Source organism: Zonotrichia albicollis, chromosome 5, assembly GCF_047830755.1.
Source record: "Zonotrichia albicollis isolate bZonAlb1 chromosome 5, bZonAlb1.hap1, whole genome shotgun sequence".
Lineage (NCBI taxonomy): Eukaryota > Metazoa > Chordata > Aves > Passeriformes > Passerellidae > Zonotrichia > Zonotrichia albicollis.
Genome location: NC_133823.1, coordinates 58,008,373 through 58,023,805, shown reverse-complemented (window position 1 = coordinate 58,023,805; position 15,433 = coordinate 58,008,373).

Sequence of the window (15,433 nt, the reverse complement as noted above, 5' to 3'; positions counted from 1 at the left end):
GAAGGGGCAAGGAACAACTCACAGCACTAATATTAAGTTGGGAAAATGATGTTTTCACAATGTCAGAATTTTAAATGGGGAAATATTAATCTGATCTTAAACCACTGATGTGCTTTTGAAACAGTCTGCAGGAGGCTGCAACTGCTACAGATGGCTTGGGGAGTGGGGGCACAGACAGATCTACAGAAAGTATGGGTGGCAGAAGGGGGCTGAGAGGTTCATTTTTAAATTCTAGCTCTGGGAATGCATGGTCAGAATATGTTTCACTGACATTTGAAGTTAACTTTGGCTTCTCATGTTTTCTTGAGCAATATTTCCCAGCGCAGGCTTTGTAAGAAGGGGACACAATATGCTGCTCTATTGCAGCTGCCTGGAATGGAAACTATTGTGTAAAAACAAAAGAAACACCTCATCCAAAACACAAAAAGTCACACTACATGATAGACTTGTTTCAGAGTGGAAAACCAAACCATTCTGTATTCATCAGTCAAGGAATTTTAGAAGTCACCTTGGGAACCTTAATTTGGAAGAACAGCAAGTAATACTTCTCCAAACATCATTGTTGTTTGTCAGGTTGAAATGTACATGTTTTACTAGCTACTTTTCCTGCAAATCATGTTACACTATTTCCTTACTATATAGCTTATAAAATTTGGTGACTGAGAATCTTAATTTTCAATATAAGCATCATTTAGTGTATTAATTTTAAAATATATTGGCTATTCTTTTTTAAACAAGTTAGTGATATTTTAGGACAGGTTGGGAAGCTACCATCCTTGACAAGTCTAATTTAATAACTATCATAAAATTGGTGACACAGTAAAAAAGAATGGAATTACAGGAGGAAATCCACCAGTGAGAGCTATAGACTATTCAGAACTGTACTAATATAATAGACTGAAGAAATCAGGTCTATAAATTTCTGTCAATGTAGATTACCCATACAAGGTCTCATGCATCAGCCAAACTTAAACAGGGTCCTTGTACAGACCCTGTGAACAGGAGTGAATTTCATCCTCAACAGTTGAAAAACTACCTTTCATTCTGATTGCATCAGAAAATTAATTTGCTCCATTCTCCAGCAAAATGGAAACTGGCTCTGTCATCTATACAGTTGTTTGAATAACACAGTTTATACTACATTCACAAATAATCTGCTTGCAGGCTAAATAGAGGATATTTACCATTTCCTTTGTAAAACCTAGTTAATAAAAGTATTGCCATGCACAGTGCATTAACTGATGTAAGTGGGAGCTATATAATGAAATTAGACTGTGACAATAACTTTTTTTAGACACATGAAAACATGCTAGTACAGAAGAAAATGAAGAAAAATTTCATGAAAATTACTGAAACCAAGAAACCAGAGCTTTAGTAAAAGGAACAGTAAAGGGAGAATGAATGGACATAGAAAATGCAGCATTCTGGTTTTTTTGGGTAGCAGTTATAGCAAAATGGCTAATATGAAGATATTTAGGCTACAGAGAAATGGTGCCAGATCACCAAAGGGGAAAAAAAACCAAGAAAAGCAAAGGAGAGAGACAGTAGAGTATTGATTTGGAAAAGAACTATTGAACAGTATTGAGTACTATATCCTTAGAAAGCCTTCCAGTGATGGAGCTTGGAGTCCCATTCCTTGGCTAAAATAAGTTCTCACATGGGGCCCATATTCTTCAGCCTTTGCAGGAGTGTTGATTTCACTCAATATGCATCTCGCATCCTTCCAATTATCCATCTCTTTGTATTAATGATGAAATAATACAATCTTCTATTTTCTCTAATTAAGTTTATTATGGAGACATTTTTATGGGCCTATTTTTGAAAAATGAAATTTCATTAAAAGTCAGTGTATCAGATCTTATTAATTCTATTACATTACAACATGAAACATTTCACCAGGAAAAAAAAAAAAGACTGAATCAAAACCAACCCCAGACTTTGATAATACAGATAAAAAAATCCAACGCATTCGCTCTTCAATCTCATTTTAAATACTGCAAAACTTTCCTCATACAAAGTTTTAAAATCAATAGAGAATGACTTATCACATTCTCCTACAGAAATATATGTTGTCTACTTTACTAGGGATTTTTTTCCCCTGAAAACACTATGAAATGCCAATGCATCTCACTAGGCCATTTTTTTCTTCTTCTTGTAATTAGGAAAAACTAGATAAATAAATTGATATCAATTACCTTTGGGAAAACCAGGTTGGACTAAGAGACCTTCTAATAATTGGAATGGCAGTGCACTTTGCATGCTGTCAGTACTCAGTGACAATTGCTCCGAGACAATTGATACACGTTGACGTTTTCTTTGTCATTGCTGGACAGTAGGGACTTTAGAGCCAATGATTTTCTGCCATCATCTGAAAGTGATAGGGGCCTATGAATGACTGCAGCAAGATAAAGGATCCCTTGATATCCTGTAGAGGAATTGCAATGTTTTGCTGCTTTCCTGACATGTTCCATGGCGGTGGCTCCAGGGCACACAAGGCTGAATGGTTTTGCTGAGGTTTGGAGTCTTCCTGCTCCCCTGAAGCTGCTGCTCAGCATCCCTGGTGCACTGCTGGCACTAAGGACAGACCACAGGGGGTGGCAGCAGCAGAAACACAGGGCTGCTGACACACAGTGAGGGACTCCTATTTCACTGCCCTAGAAAAGAGAGTCCTAACCCATTTGAACCATTGCAGCAGAATATATTGACTGTGTCAGGAGACTGAAAATTTCACTTTTGAAGCACTCAGTAGAAGCACTTGTAGCACTGACTGACTACTTGCTTATTTTGGTTTTCTGTAATCCACAAATATATGTCATATAATTTAATCATTGTACAGCAGTGTGTCACTTAGAAGGAGTCACAGACACTGAAATTATATATATGAATAATATCTTTCAGCCTTATTTCTTGTGTTGGAGTGACTGAGATGCTGTTCTAAAGGTTTAGGGAGAATAAAGGGCTGTATCTGGTGAAACTTGATCCTGCCTATCCATTAAGTTGGCATTGTTAATTACTGCAGCTAGGTTTCATAGACCCCATTTTTTCTCCTATGGCTTTTTGTCCAAAGTCCATCCCCAATGCTCCTCTCTTGTAGGTGGCTCAGTGTTGAGGGCAGACAGATTGTCTGGCCTTGACAGGAATTTGTTAAGGAGCATTTCACCCACTATTGCTCCTGAATTTGAAGAGGTGAGAATGGGACATTACTCTTTCTCAGTATAGTAGCAAAATGAGCATACTGGAGACAGTGCAGTGAAGATAATGAAAGTACTGGAGCATCTCTCCTATGAGGAGTGGCTGACAGAGCTGGAGTATTCTCCTTGGGGAAGGCTTGAGGTGTGGGACCTTATCCATGTGTGTAAATACCTGAAGAAAGAGTGCAAAGGCAACAGAGCCAAGCTGTTTTCAGTGGTTCAAGGAAAGAGACAATGGAGAAAACCTCAAACACGAGAAATTCTATTCAAACATAAGAAACAACTTTTTCTCTGTGCGGGTGACTAAGCACTGGCACAGTTTGCCCATGGAGTTTGTGCACTCTCCATGTTTGGCAATATTCAAAAGACATCTGGGCATCTGGGTACTGACCCTAGGCATTCCTTCTTGAGGGAGGATTGGACAAGGTGACCTCCAGAGATCCCTTCCAACCATTTTCCCTGAGCTGGCCTTTGGAGGAAATCAATCCATTTTGGCACCTCCACTCCCACCTTTCCAAAGGGCATGACAATGAAGAACAATATGAGTAAAATTCTAGGAGCATGCCTAAAATAAATGTAAATCTGGATGACAAGTGATTTTCAGAAGAATTGTCCAAATAAAAGAAAATTAAATGGTAGCAATGCTCATGAGAGAGAAACCCCAACAGACAAGCATGAAATATTTCCCTTGCCCCACTAGCTCCAGGAAGATGCTGTGTCAATGGTGGCAATCAGATGCACAAAACCTGACTCAACAACAGGTTATTGTAAACAGTTCTTGGAAAATATGCATATGGATATTTCTGTTGGCTTCCTGTGAAAAAAACAGCCCAGCATATAATTCAACAAGTTAAAATAAATATATGGCCCAAACAATGCAGATCCAGGCTAGAGCAGGAGAATAATTAAGCCTATTACATACCTGAGTGTGCTGGTTCTTCTGAGCTTTCATTATTCTTGCAAAACCTATCCTCATAGCCTATCTACAGGCTATTTGCAAATATTTGTTTCTGTTGAAGGCAATATCAAAACGCTTTTAAAGCTCTTTGCCACTAGGCCCTTCTATGTAACCAACAGACAAACAGTATCATCACAGAGAGGAAGAAATACAAGTGGAGTGACAAGCTTGGTGCAACCTGCAATGAGCCTGCAGTTTCACAGCCTAAACTGAAGGCACACCTTAAGGCAGCTCTATCTTGAAGTTTTCTTCAATCCCTTGTTTTGCTCTAGTTTTGATCCAGAGGGGAAATGGTGGCTGTGAAACTGCTCTTAAAATACAGCCTAGAGATGGGCAAGGACGTGCCTCTTCCTGTGCTCCTGAGAGCCCAAGGGGTGCAGACCCCTTCATCTCTGTCTCCTCTTCCAAGCTTTACTTTTTCTTAAGAAAGTGAATGCTGAAGCAAGAACTGGGTTTTGTATGGCCTAAACAGGAGGATTCAAGGACCTGTCTCACTCGGGACATTCAGACATTCCTTCAGTAACAGGGCCAAGTCCCTGACCCTCTGGCTCAAGGTCTGACTTACACACACCTTTTTGCTTTCTTCATTACTTCTTTCCCCATACTGTTTAAAAACACAATAAATCCCAAAAGCCCTTCCAAGAAATTCACAAGCCTTAACACAGTGAATTTCACCAGGAAAAATGGTGAATTTCACCACTGCAATCATCTAGAGTGTTCTAGACATCTCTATGGAGCTGCTGAAAATTAAAGATGATCTTTGACAGCCTTATGACTTTCTAGAGTGACATTTGGGGGCTTCATAGGTACCCTGTGGCATTTAAAATGCCATTAAGCATCTATATTCATACATCTGAACAGCTCCCTCTCCTGCACCTTCTAGTGAGAGGGATAGAAAATAAAGATACAGAAAAAAATACACTTATATTTCTTGATATATCACTATTCACACCATCCAAATAATCCTATCAAAAGAGATTTCACTCATTTAATTGTTCCAGGTTTAGGGACTTTTCAGATGCTTTAAGAATTCTACTTAAATTGTTAGTCTGGCTCTTTGGACTCAAGTTACAGTGAGTGTCTCATGTATCATCCAAGTTCAAGTTTATTTTTTTGCTAGGAAAAAATGCTTTTAAAAAGGCTTTCATCATTTACAACCAAAAAAATCTGTGATAAAAAGCCTCCTGTCTTAAAGGCTGATAAAAGTACAGAGATTTCAAACTGCAGTTTCAATACAGCTGTCTCTGTCTGCCTGAGAAGCAGCTTTTTACACTACATGGAAGCTAAACATTTCACCTATTTCATAATATCAGTAATAGAAGAATTGCTCTTCCATTATAACCTCATTTTATGTCTAAAGCACAAAGCAGAACCTCTGTTTCATTATTGCTTAATGCCAGAACAAATGTTATCCTTTTCCTTTCGGAGAATTATAAACTGTGTCTTTATTTACTTTCATGGCACAATTTTCACACATTTGACAGATCATTGCTCATGCTCCTCATTGTCATGATACTAGTGAAATGTAGCATAAGCTCTGAATTTGCAGCTGCTGTCCAATCAATAAAAAGATCACACCATCTGAATAATGCTATGATATGTGACATTATCCATTCAACTGTTCTATTTCTCGGGACATGTGAATACTGTCACATTGAAAATGAACACCATTTATGCTGACAGATTTTTCACCATTCAACACTTTTAATGAATGTATTTCAAAATGAGGTACCAGATTAAATAAATTTCATGTCATATCAAAACAGAGATATTATTATTATTTGTAGCAGCAAAGTTCCAAGTAAATTACAGTAAACTTACATATGCAATGCATTCAGCAATAATGGGGTTTTCAAGCAGCATAAATCTTGTTGGATGTCAACTTGCCACAGCAGTGATATGTAGACCTTATTCTCCATATTTTCATGACAAGTACAAAAGTGTGCTTTTGTATAGTTTTCTAATGCATCAAATTAGTATCCAACCCAGAATTTACTCCTAACACAAAAATATACCAAGGAAGCTCTGTAAACTTCAGTAACAGACTCCTACATCCTTCATTGCCTAAAGAGGTTATTATCACACATTCTTGCCATAAAAATCTTCTATCTTGAATTTTTTTCTCTGCCCATGTTATTTTAATGTGTGCATTGGATCTAACAGTCTTTCCCCCTCAGTGAAGTATCCTTCTAACAGAAACACACCATTTCTGGAAGAATGGCTTGGGGAAAGGTTCTTATTGGAATTACCAAGTTCTTGTCCTACACGATACATAACATTCTTACAGTGCAACAGGAATTACTTACACAGAACAAACCACTACTGCTTACCAGGGCCTGCACAGCATGAAGCTATAGGAAAATTTTTGTGGGGAAAAACTTAAAAAATTGATCCATGCTTTTCTGAGTGTGATATCTTGGGGCATGAAGGCTTTCAGTGTCTTCAGACAAGAGCTCCTTTGTCTTTTAGTAAAGACAGTCCTGAGAGGGTAAAATAAAATTTATGGACAATAAGGTAAAGACTGACAGTAGGAAAGACTATATGAGAATGGTTTATCAGAATTTGCATGATTTAAAAGTTTTTCAGTATCCTATTGTCTTGTAAAAAAAAATGAAATTGCAATAAACCTCATTCTCAGACTTGATTATCTCCCTACTTCCATAGTGCAAACAAATCAATTCACATTCCATTAAAATAATAAGAACTGTATGTCATAAAAATACACTTACAAGGAAACTGGGAATCTAATACAGAGTTCCCACTACAAATCTGTTTGTTTCTGGTGTAATAGGAAAACCCCGCATGTTTTCAGTTGTGACACTAGCTAACAACATTATGTAAATCCTGCTGCATGAAAGGACCTGAGATAGGATTCCTAGAGTGACCTCCTAACTCCTATCATCCTTGAAGTAATATTCAGCAGAGATCTTCCTTGTGTCTGATTCTCTATGCTCTATATGTACAGTAGAACTTGTGAGATGTTCATTATTTAGAACAGCATTCTTCCAGTTGTCAAGGCAAAATCTGTGAGGAAACAGCTTCTCAGCAGAGGAAACCATGCTGTTCAAACATTGTTGCACAGAAAACATCAGCAAAATTATCCTGCAGGACAGGTCTGACTATTTTTTCATCTGTAAAAGAGGTAAGGGTATTCTCCTTCTCTGTCACCTTCCTTCTCTCATTTTGCAGACAGTTCAGCTTCCTCTCCTTTGGATAGGTATCCTTCTTTCTGAAGCTAAAAAACCCCACTTAGCCATGGGGTGATCACTGCACATAGTGGAACAGCTAACACAGAGATCACCTCTTACTACCAAAAAGACGTAAATATCTGCAAAGATTTGAGCAGTATCCATATCAAAATTTTAGTGATTGGCAAGCCAATCACACCCCTAACTGCTGGACCATCTCTCCTAACAGTGCAATGAGTTTAGAAAGCTTTTCAGAAATTAATCTTTAAGTCTAGCCTGAGGAAGTGTTTTTATATCCTTAGTTTTAATGAAGAGCAAGCAGAAAGAAATGTTTTGAGTTATAACTAATGTCCTCTCTCTCTGATTTTTTACATTTGTAAAACAGTCAGTTGGTACTTAGATATTAAGTGAAGGACATAGAGAAATTGATTTTGATTACACATAAGTAGGTAGACATTTCTCCACTGTACAAATAGATAAAATAAGACACAGTTGTTAACTGAATCTCCTCACTGACATTATAAATTAGGAATCAACTTATCACTCTCTCAAGAGGCACCATTTGAGAAAAAATATTTAAAAATAATAATGTGCATTTTGTAAAGTCCTCAGGAACCCAGTGCCTCTATGTTTCAAGACTTCAAGCATGATATACCAATTATCCAGCATTTGGCAATATCCGTTTGTAAATTTGTAGCGTTCCTCAACATCAGATTTTCTAAGCTGATTTATATGACAGGTGAAAAAGAAACAGATTGTGTATACCTAGAGCAGTTTTAAATGAGTGGAAAGATTTTTCTATTTCTTCCTTCTCGGCCAAAAATCATGTTACTACACAAATAATTCAAGTTAAAGATGCCATAGTGTGAAGAATTTTTTTTGAAATAAACTAATTTACTACCACATTCTCGTAAAGTCACAACCCTGAAGGAAAAAAGAAATTATAAGATTTTTAAGGGTACTTTTTGTTTTCATAGCTCAGCTGAATCTGTTTACACCAGTCATGCATTTAACTGTCTGAATATTCTTAAAAACACCATGCAAAGTGGTTACCTTGAACTTGAATTTTTTATTTAAATATTAAAAAAATTACTGTTTTTACTCTCTACCTTTTTAATGGTTTTCTCTAAGGTTTATTGTACTTCAGACTCTGTATTATAAGCCATGAAGAGCAATTATATCCTAAAGTATGGTGATCACTGCTGAATATGATACTCCAGGTGAAGTATATAACTAGTAATCAGGAATTATTAATTACATTTAGTTTGATTTATCATCTCTTTCTCCAGGAATTAAACATAGTGTACTGCAGTTAGAAATTCAACAGCATGTCAGAAGAGCTTGATGTGATAATGCCTTGTTGGTCACTACATTGCAGCTTTCTTTAAAGCGTTAACTGTGAATAAACTATTTGCCTACTTATATATATGTAAATATTAATAACTGAAATTTTGACCTTGACAAACTGTGATCACTAGTACTTGAGCTATCTTGAATCACTTCATTTGCGATATTCTCATTAGATAGTCAAATTAGCTCTAAAATATACCTTCTAATTGCCTCTAAAAAAAAAAATCCTGGTCCTCTGATGAGCTGACATACTGTTTTGACACATGTAGCTGATTTTCTTTTTGTATGAAAGCTTTTTCAGCTGAAAAATCCTTTTGTATAATGAAAATTTTCAATTAAAATATGGTCTCATTTTGCTTTCCCAACAGTGAAAAATATACAATTCCATTTTTATTTATCTAATTTTTAAATTTCTTTATCTTTTTCTCCCTTTTTCATCCTTCACTTTGTACTATTATCTAGTCAAAAGATGTAAAGTAGTAAGAAGCTAGGCAGCAGTTCCCTCATATTGCACTTATTCTAGAATAGCTGGTATATAATTACTTACAACCTGCAATATTTTTTTCCTGTGAGTGTATGAGTTGAATAATGGGGTTGGTAAGGAGATGTGAATTAAATGGCAAGAGAAAGAGGAAGCACATGGAAGTCAGGACAATGTTGTCAGTTAGAGCTGTGCTCTTTGTGACCATACTCATTGTTACTGTAGTGGTAGGAACCAGGTCCTCCTTGTGTTATGTTCAAGATATATAAAAATGGGGACTTAGAAAGATCTGAATTTCCAGCCAGACTTCAAGTGTGCCACTTGGCTGCTGCCTAAGCTGCAGACATGAATTTCCTAAGTAACACATTTTGATAGCCATTGAAGTTCTTCATGCATTGATAGCTGTACATTTTGCAGAACCCAGTGTGCACCAGCTCTCTCTGGTACCTGTCCTATGCTTAAGGCTAACAAAAATCTTAATAAGCTTAGATGATCTCTCAGCAAACTTATTTCAGAGCCTCAATGCAGCAAAGGGACCAACATAGCAAAAGCAGCAAATTCCACTGGCTTTCAAAGCAGGAGCTGACATGGTATGCCTGCCATATTCATCAGTTGATGATTACAATCCTCCAACCATGATAATCAGGCCAAAAAATAATTAGCCTGGCGGGAAAAAGAGCTTTCTTAGCCACATCAGTGGTTAAGACAATGCTATTCAACAAAGCCTGTGGCTGATAAGCCAAGTGAGATGGGGGAGCAAGGCACTGAGGAGAGAGCACCTTCTTAGAGCAGCCCAACTGCTGACAAAACCAATGTGGGTCTACCTGCTCCTCTCCATTTGTGGTCTGGTTCCAGTTCAGCAAAACTCCTAAATTCACATCCAAGAGGCGCTAAGGAAGCAGAGTCTGCACTTCACGAGGAGCTAACACTGTGAACATTAGCTCAGATTCTGCCCCATTAACTGTTCTACACTTGAGAAAGTGCTTAAGACCTACAGCCAGAATTACATAGTTGGAAAATATACCTCTCTTCCCAAATACAGTCAGGACTCTGGAACTACAGAACTGAATTTTGAAAGATGTCAGCTGTGTTGCTGGCTTTTCAGCGTGCTGTTCTGAGGTCTCTAAATCTGCCCTAGGCAGGACCTGGAGGTTGGGAATGAAGTATCATTCCAAACCTGGAAGTTGGGAATGAGTCCTGTCTCAGAGCTAGCCTTTGAGACTCAGCAAACAGCTGCTGTCTCCTGAATCGGGGTCTACAGAGGAGAACTCACAACAGCTTTAGGAGAAATTCCAGGTCTTGCCACTTTAATGACAAATTGAGAATTAACTAATCACTTTAAAGTTAAACAACTTCTAAAATTACTTTCTATAAACAGATGCACTATTAGAGCTGTTTTGTTTTTAGAGTGATTTTGGAGATGCTAATTTGCATGATCAGTTAGCAGAGATCATGAGAAATACATGTGGCTATATGCTAACATTTTAAATTTTTATTTAAACAGAACAGAAAAATACCCTCCTTGATACTCAGATGACCTTCCAGATTTCCATGTACAGTATCTATGGATTTTTAAGCATAATTAACAACTTCCATTTCAGTATTTAAGAGCTGCAAGTTCTGTTTCTTTGACAGTCAAAAGCTAATCAATCTTGTTCTCAAATGCTAATACAAGCAATTAAAAATAACATTAATTGAAATACTGCAGGGGCTGTTAGTTTTTTTCTTAACCTCATGGCAATACTAATTTACAGTACTAATTAGTGAATTGCCCTTTGTATTATAAATCTTTAGAAGGGAGAACTGGCCTTTAAAGCCCAACAGAGAGATGCAGATGGTCACTGCACTTTCAGTTAACTTTCATACTATCAGGAAATTTATTTCACCACATAAGCTCAACATGATGGATTGCATTGTTTGCAATGAAGAGTATTAATTTCTGCAAAGAAAAATGTGTTGCCCATTTGTCCTGTTGTAAAACATGGAAATATTCTTTATAGAATGGAGTATATTCTTTCCAGTTGTCCTAATTAGAAGACTATAACTGCCTCATATGAAACACAGGAGAGAAAGGTAAATGGGCAATATGTTATAAAACGGAACAATACAGCCTATGAAATATGGATAAAAATATATAACATATTGATTGTAAGCAAACAATTTAAAATGTCTTGCTGAGCAATTAAAAATTCAAAAGAAAAAAAATAATTAAAACTTATAAAGTAACCATTACAAAATTATTCCTTTTACCCTAATGAACCTTTTCCAGAAGATCCAGGTTAATTTGTTGTCATGGCTAGTTTTAGTCTCTAAACCAAGGCAGTTAGAATAGTTTCTTTTCCAGAAAATTACCAAATACTTAGGTGGTTCCTTGATTTAGCAACAAGGTTGGAAGTTTTTAGTGATCACACTATAATCTACACAAACAAGAATACTGATTCTCCTTGGTAGTACCATAACAGCATCATTCTAAGACATAAACATGAAAGTACTCTTAGGTCCCTCTATAGTCCTGCAGGCTGATTTTTCATGTCATTTTCATGTATTGCTACTGTGGATTTTGGAAATCTGATAGGAATTTTTGGCTTTTTCATAGCAGCTGAATGGAAATTTATCATATTGAATTTTCCACAGAAGACAGCCTCTGTGCCATGCAGAATACCTGCTATTATACTCCATATATTCACTGGGCTACAGCAGTGAGTGGGTAAGAAAGGGTATTGCTTGAAAGAGTAACATGAGAGGTGAGGTGAGCACAGATAACTACAGACAGGTTTCATAAGCCAAGTCAATCCCTGAGAGTTTATGTCTGATATATAGGGTTTGCTATTGAAACTCCAACCTTCCAGAAATGCAAATGTTCCTTTTAGACCAATGGAAACTGTGGCAGGTCCTCATTGCCACCAGTAGAATGATCGGTATGTTTGACTTCCCGCCAATGTCATACTTCACAAGCAGATGGCATACATATAGGGATATTCCCATTTAAAACATAACACACTTAGGGCTCTGCATTGTAGCTACCAATGAAGTAGGCAGCCTTAGAAAAAGTGTGTGAAAGTAGATTTTAGACCTTTACTGGGATGTCACTGTTTAAGAAAATGTCACTGTTTAAGCAGTAAGAAAATAGGATTGTAAATACAGATAAGGTAATGTCTAGTTACTAATAAATGTTGCATTAAGTAACCTTTAATTTTAATTGACTCTATCCTGTTCCTAGAGATGAGTATTTCTTTCCATCCTGTCAGCTTCGTTCCAGACAAGCTTGTGTGTAAAAAGCCACAAGTGGAAATCTGATGCTGGCTTCAAGTTTATGATCTGGCTCTTTGGCAGAAGCACTCAAAAATAATGAAGTGGAGCTTCTCTGCAGTGCAGGATGATGATGGCCTTAAGAGATCAGCATACCTGCACATTTTTAGTGCTGGGTATATCCACATTAACAGGGATTGTGCTGTTAGATTACTGCAGACAAAGGCAACAGGATTCCCAGCATTGGCCACATGGGCCACTGTAGGTCTCCCAACGCTAAAAGCAGCAAGAGAACCAAACTTAAACACAACATCATAAAGAGATTGGGTTGGATGGTGTTGCCATCTTTTTACAAAGGTTCCATACCTTCTCAACAATTTCTCATAGTCAGCTCCTCACAGCACTAACTCCTCCTTCTCCACAGCAGAACCAACAAATTCCCCTCACCCACTCTTTTATAGCACTCTTCTTCTTATTGGACACAGCTGTGGCCTATGAAGGGCAGGCCTGTTCCTAATCTTTGGTGATTAGCACAGCTGCAACTCCTCAGGTGTGAGACTACCTTCTGCACTATTTTCTTACATTCTACCTCCCCCCAGGATGGGATCTCTCCCACTAGATCAAGTTGCTCAAAACCCTCTCCAGACTGGTCTTGAACACTTTCAGGGATGAAGCATCCGCAGTTTTGTTGTCTAATCTCTGTCCCAGAACAGTCGTGGGAAAATCAACTTTGCCCTCCATTGTATAAATGATCAGGAAGCTAACATGAGGACATAGGCCAGCCAAATATTGAAATATTTTTGCAGCTTGTATCTCACTTAATTCCTAGGTCTTGAGAAACTGAACTGCATATAGGTGACATGTGCCAGCTACTGAAAAAGAAAGAACAATTTTAAGACTAACCATCAGTGTAAGGTCTGAATGTAAAGCACTTATTTTTCATCTAGTTCCTTCCCCATCTGTAAAATGTAAGACAATACTTAGCATCCTGGGTCTTAGAAAATCACATTAAAGAAGAAGCATGAAACATTTTCCTCAAAGTAAAAGCAAAATATTATTGCTTTTTCGCCTTTTCCTCCCTTTCAAATGCCAAAATGAGAAAGTCTTGATTCAAGGGCAACAACTTGATGTTACACTGCAAGAGGTAAAGCACACATGTCCTTTGTAGGAATAGAAAAGTACAAAGCCAACAACCTTTTTTGTTTATATATTCAGTCTTCCTGTCTTTTGTGAACAGCTGCAAATTGCAAGCATTGTATATAAAGGTAAAACAACTTGTTTTTAATCTAAGCATCAGAGCTATGTGATTTTTCCCACTGGCAAGTTAGGCTTTACACATGACTTTTTCTTATTGTAGATACTTTTCATTAAAAAAAATAAATTGTCAGAAGCAGGTTAGTTAGTGCAGTGAACATCTTGCAATTAGAGTGTTATAAGGGACCTCTAACAAAAATTTTGAATCTATGTTATATTTAGGATGAGAGGAAATGGCATCAAGTTGCTCCAGGGGAGGTTTAGATTGGATGTTAGGAAACATATTTGCCTGGGACAGGCTGCCCAGGGAAATGGCTGAGTCCACCACTCTGGGGATATTGAGGAGTGCAAATGCACCAGGACATGGGTCTGTGGTGAACTTGGGAGTTATAAATTAATAGTTGGACTCAATGATCTTAGAGGTCTTTTCTAACCAAGATGTTTCTATGATTCCATGATCTTATGGGAACAGAATGTCGACTTTCTGCATTAATTTTTTCTGAAAACTATTTACCTACTCCAGCTCAGGCTGTGCCCTTCTAAGTCCAGGTTAATTTGGACTGCACCTAAAATAGGCTGGTGCTCCATGAAATTAAATAGTCCTGAGATACTCATCGAAGAGAGACTGTTTCTTCTATGTTTCCTTCTTCTTTGAGGAAAGTGAGGAGCTAGTGAGGAGGCAGTGACTTGCTGCTGGTGCTACAGGGCTCCACATCAGCACCACCCCAGCATTTCAAAGAGGTGGGGTTTTGTTCCCATCTTCTGCTGCTCTTTCTCACAGAATTTCTCTGGGGATGGGGGAGTATTTAATCAAATTTATCAGAGAGACCACATAAGACATGGCATAAGTTGGACAACACCACAAAAAGTGGTTAAAATTAAAATACAACACATAAATTCAATGTGAAATATGTATGGGTCCACATTTTAGTATTTGAGTTTCAAATGAGTCAATGCTCCAAAATGCAATGCTTATGGTTTATAACCTGTCTTTCTATGTAAATCAGGGGATTAGTCTTTCCCTGCTGCCCATAAAGAATTGGCAGTAGTTGAGTGGTGAATTGGCACCACTGACCTGATATCTGCAGAGTTGTTCCTCTCATATATTCTCAACCCACTCTTCTCTGGCTGCAATTACATCTGCACAATAACATTTTTCCTTCTTAGATATGTTGCCACAGAGGCGTTACTGTCATTCCTGATGGGCTCGGCCTTGCCCAGCAGCAGGTCCATCCTGGAGCCAGCTGGCATTGGCCCTGTGGGATGTGGGAGAAGCACAGAAGCCACCCCAAACAGCCTCCCTACCACCAAAACCTGGCCACACAAGCCCAACACAACTTCTCACCCTTTCCTTCAGCTTTATCTGTTAAAACCAATCTATGCAGCATCCTTCCACCTCTGTTCTGTAAGCTAATGAGTACAAAACAGAGTTTCTTTCTCTTTCCAGCTACAATTTTTTCAAGATATTTGGGAGCCTAATTTGGGTGATGGCTCAGTGTTGTGAAATTCAAACTCAGTTAAGCAGATAATTTAGAATTCTTTAAGTAATTTTTTACAATTTCCTCTCAACATGAGAATCTTTCTCATATCCCTATCTGAAGTGTACTGTGTGTATATTAAGTATAAGGCCAGACACCAATTCCCAATTACATTCTGCAGCACAGTAGACCAGCAGCCTGCATGATTTAGCCTCCACACAAACTCTAATATCAAATTGTTTTTAAGTAATAGGCATATGCCATGAAACAAATTAGTAAAAATA